At 37.2% G+C, this 5,000-nt stretch overlaps 1 protein-coding gene across 2 annotated transcripts in view; it reads left to right on the top strand.

The window, feature by feature from the left end:
* LOC137618683 (adhesion G protein-coupled receptor L4-like) overlaps positions 1–5,000 on the top strand; it is an 11,448-nt gene that overhangs the window by 560 nt on the left and 5,888 nt on the right. The gene's annotated exons all lie outside the window — the stretch shown is intronic.

Genomic DNA, 5,000 nt, shown 5'->3' with positions numbered 1-5,000 from the left:
ATTGAATATTATCTTAGTTCTACTCATATTCATTTTAAGTCCTACATTCCTACTTTTTGTATTGAAATTTCGTATCATTTCTTGTTTATTCCTCCCATGATTTACTAAAAACAAATATGTCACCTGCAAATCTTAAGTTATTAATGTATTATCCAGTAATATTAATTCCTATAGTTTCCCAATTTAAAATCTTAAAAACTTCCTCTAAGAATCTGTGAATAATTTAGGAGAGATAGGGTTTCCCTATCTAACTCCTTTCTCAATGGGATTTTCTCACTACCTGTATGTAGCTTTAGGATGCTGTACTTCCTATATAGATATCTTCAAGTGACCGAACATAAGATTCCTCTATTCATTGTTTTTGAAGGGCTTTTATTAATGGGGATCTTTTGACAGAATTAAAGGTTTTTTATAGTCTATAAATGTTTTTCCTTATTTGTAGGATTTTCCAAAAGCTGGTTAATTATAGTAGTAGTAGGTTGGCCAGGACAACCCCCCTCCGTTGAGATACTACCACTAGAGAGTTATGGCATCTTTTGACTGGCCAGAAAGTACTACATTGGATCCTTCTCTCTGGTTACTGTTCATTTTCCCTTTGCCTACACATACACCGAATAGTCTTGTCTATTCTTTAAATATTCTCCTGTGTCCTCATACACTGGACAACACTGAGATTACTGAACAATTCTTCATCACGCAAGGGGTTACTGCACTGTAATTCATCAGTAGCCACTTTCCTCTTGGCAAGGATAGAAGAGACTCTTTAGCTATGGTAAGCAGGTCTTCTAGGAGAAGGACACTCCAAAATCAAATCATTGTTCTCTAGTCTTGGGTAGTGCCATAGCCTCTGTACCCTGGTCTTCCACTGTCTTGGGTTAGAGTTCTCTTGCTTGAGGGTACACTCGGGCACACTATTCTATATAATTTCTCTTCCTCTTGTTTTGTTAAAGTTTATATAGTGTATATTGGAGTTTTTGTTTTAATGTTGTTACTCTTCTTTGAATATTTTAATTTTCCTTTTTTCCTTTCCTCACTGGGCTATATTCCCTGTTGGAGCCCCTGAGCTTATAGCATCCGACGTTTTCAACTAGGGTTGTAGCTTAGCAAGTAATAATGATAATGATAATAATAATATAGTCAGCTGTTGAATACCCACTTCTAGATCCTGCCTGCTCTCTTGGTTGGCTTAAGTCTCGCTGTCTCTTTATTCGGCCTATTATGATCTTTGTAAACATTTTATACATTAGGGAGAGTAAACTTACTGGACGATAATTTTTCGGTCTTTTATGTCTCCCTTTTGTGAATTAATATAATGATATAAAGTTTTTCCATGCTTTAAGTATAGAGCATTCTTGCAGACATTAGGTGTAGAGTTCAGCCAGTTTAACTACTATGAAATCTCCTCCCTCTATTATTAAATCAATTGTTAAGTCATCTCCTCCTGCTGCCTTTTCTTTTTTCCCACCTTTTAATGCTTTCTTTACTTCTCCTGCTATTACATTTTGTACCGGCTCAGGCGTTTCATTATTTCTATTCGTGAAGTTATTTCTTATATCACTATTGTATAGAAATCCTCTTCAGTTTTTATCGCTCCATCTGTATTGTGAAAGATATTTCCATTTTCGTCCTTCAAAGTAAACATCTGTTGGCACCCTGTTCCAGTTTTTCTTTTCATCAATTTGATGCTTCCTCCTTTTTAGTGCTTCCTCCATTTAAACATTGTTTTTACGAATATCTTGAGTTTTTTGTTAATTATTTTTTTTTTGGGGGGGGGGAGGGATAGTTTTACCGATTCTCTAGTCAATTTCTTTTAGCGATGCAGATTTGCAGACTCGCAGCGGTGCCCTTTTAGCTCGGAAAAGTTTCCTGATCGCTGATTGGTTGGACGAGATAATTTTAACCAATCAGCGATCAAGAAAATTTTCCGAGCTAAAAGGGCACCTCTGCGAGTCGGTGCAAATCTGCCTCGATAAAAAAAATGACTATAGTTTAGCTCTCTTGGATTTCACCCTCAATTCCAATCTTTTCGGTATTAAGTTTTTCACCTTTTCCACATATCTCCTGTGCTGATTCTAATGAATATGTTGTTAAATTTGTGTTAATTTCTTCTTTACTTTCTTCCACTTTATCATGTAGCCAGAAATACCTATTTTCTATAGCTAAACTAAACTCAAAAGACTTTTCTCTTATTACACTAGTGTCTGTTTTCTTAAAAATAATTTTACTCTTTCCTTCCTTAGATCTAAACAACTTTTGTTTATCACCTTTCTGTGGTCGTTTGACTTTGAAATGTTTAGCACTGTTATATATTTAGCTAAATTGACATTAAAATCTGTTCCATTACTCATTTCTACATTTGGGCTTCTTCATGTCCATTTTCTGTGTTCCTTTTTTTTAAAGAAATTGTTTAGGACTTTAATATTGTTCCTTTTAGCATATTCTACAATCATGTCTCCTCAAGAGGTTGTCTTTTCCTTTTTCTGACTCTTTTTCTTCTCAAAACAATCCTTACCGTCCTCCCTTTAGTTGAAGTAGCTATCCTGGAGGGTATTTAGCCTTGCATGGTATATCGGCTCCTCCATGTTGACCAGTTTTTCCGACTTTTTACTATAGTCTATGGGTATCATCAATCACTTCATTTATAATTCTGTACATACTGTTTTTGTTATAATTCTTGTTAATCTAGTTTTTAAGTATGATGTCTCTTTTTTATTGCTATTAATTCTTATGCTGTCTGGAGACATTGAGCGAAGTCCGGGACCAGTACGTTCTAGATTTCGTCAATGTCGTCTTCTGTATTGCAATATTCGTGGTCTTCATGCAAATATCCAAGACCTTACAGTTGCGTCCAGACAGTATGATATTCTTTTGTGCTCAGAAACTTTGGTTTCTAATATGAGGCACTCATCTGAGCTCCTTATAACTGGTTTTAAGAAGCCAATAATGTTGAAACGTGATGCCATCCCTAGGGCTAGGGGAATGGCGGTGTATGTTAGGACCGAGTACCCTGCTTCTCATAAGTCCTGCTATCGATGTGGATGTCATGAGATTCAGGTAATAAAAGTTTGTGGCAGGCATAACAACTTTAATTTGTGTTCGATCTACCGGAATCCAGACATGGATAATTCTATCTTCGATTGCCTTCTTACCATTATGGCTAAGATACAAGAAGATGATAGAAAGGCTTCTTTTGTCTTTGTTGGTGATTTTAATGCTCACCATAGGGAGTGGTTAAGTTCTATCTCTCCTACTGATCGCCATGGCTTAAGAGCTTTAGACTTTGCCTCTGAATCAGGCTGCGAGCAAATCATAAATGAAGCTACTCATAGGTCTGGTAATTGCTTGGACCTCGTATATACTGACTCCCCTGGCGTTATAACTAGTAAGGTTGGTTCTCCAGTCGGGACATCTGATCATGCCTTGATTTCATTATTAGTGAAGACTGAGCAGCCTGTCCCTGATATATCATATTCTTGTAAAATTTATATGAAATCCCAAGCAGACTGGAATGGGATTTTGCATGATCTTTTGTGCTTGAATTGGTCACAATTATATAATAGTGTAGATCCTGTTGTCCCTTTGAATGAGAATCTAGTCAACATAATTGATAGGCGTACCCCTTCTCGTGTGCTAAGTTACCGAGTGAAGGACAAACCATGGTTCAATGATGATTGTAGACGTGCTTATTTGGAGAAACAGGAGGCCTATCACATTTGGAAGGGTAACAGATCAGATTTGACCTGGAACAACTATACTCAGCTTCGAGCTTTTGCTCAGAGAGTTTATGCCTCGACTGAAAAGGAGTACAATTTAACCATAAAAGAAACACTTTCTGGTACAACTCAGGAACACAAACGATGGTCTACCCTTAAATCTGCACTCTTTGGTGTAGATGCAACAGTTCCTCCTTTACTTAAACCAGATGGCTCAGTCACTCACTGTCCAAAGGAAAAGGCAACCCTTTTGGATGATGTTTTTGACAGTAAACAGAGTAATGAAAAACTTGAACTTCCTCATTCCTGTTTTCCTGAGGCTAAACTAACTAGTTTAGCTTTTCGATCTCGTGAGATTAAAGCTCTGTTGGTGGACCTTGATGCTTATGGAGGTGTAGACCCAAATGGTATTTTTCCTTTGTTTTTTATAAAGACTGCAGATTTCTTAGCTCCAAAGTTATCTGTTATTTTGCGCAAGTTAGCAAGAAGAGGAACTTTTAGCACTAGTTGGAGAATTGGTAATGTTACTCCTCTATGTAAATATGTTTGTGGTAGCTCAAGTCCCACTGATTACCCCCAATTTCCATAACTCCCAGATTATCTAAAGTTTTTGAACGTCTTCTGGCAAACCGTCTCAATAGGTTTGCTGAAGGTAATCATCTACTCCATAGTTTGCAATTTGGTTTTCGTAAAGGCCTTGGAGCATGTGATGCCCTTCTTACAATCTCCAATGCTGTACAGAAATCCCTTGATTGTGGTCAGGAAGTTCGTATGATTGGCCTTGATTTTAGTGCTGCCTTTGACCGTGTTAATCATGAGGCCCTTGTTTTCAAACTCAAACAGTTGGGAGTGGGTGGGTCGTTTCTTAGCATTATTATTAATTAGTTAAGTAATAGATCTCAAAGGGTTGTTGTTGATGGGCACCATAGTGAGTATAGGAATTTGATATCCGGTGTTCCACAGGGTAGTGTTCTTGCCCCATTACTTTTCATCTTATATACAAATGATATGTGGTTTGCCCTAGAAAACAAGCTTGTTGCATATGCAGATGATGCTACTCTCTTTGTATCAATTCCATCCCCTGAATGTAGATCTGGGGTTGGTGAATCCCTTCATAGAGATTTAGCTAGAATTAGTGCATGGTGCAAATTATGGGGTGTGAAGTTGAATCCTAACAAAACTCAAAGTATGATTGTAAGTAGGTCAAGGACGGTGGCTCCTTAACATCCGGATCTCAGTATTGATAATGTTTCTTTAAATTTGTATGACTCTTTCAAAATTTTAGGT

The sequence above is a fragment of the Palaemon carinicauda genome, chromosome 25 (genome assembly GCF_036898095.1).
Source record: "Palaemon carinicauda isolate YSFRI2023 chromosome 25, ASM3689809v2, whole genome shotgun sequence".
In the NCBI taxonomy this organism is placed as follows: Eukaryota; Metazoa; Arthropoda; class Malacostraca; order Decapoda; family Palaemonidae; genus Palaemon; species Palaemon carinicauda.
The sequence above is the reverse complement of the archived record's forward strand: the minus strand, read 5'-3'. Positions and strand labels throughout refer to the sequence as shown.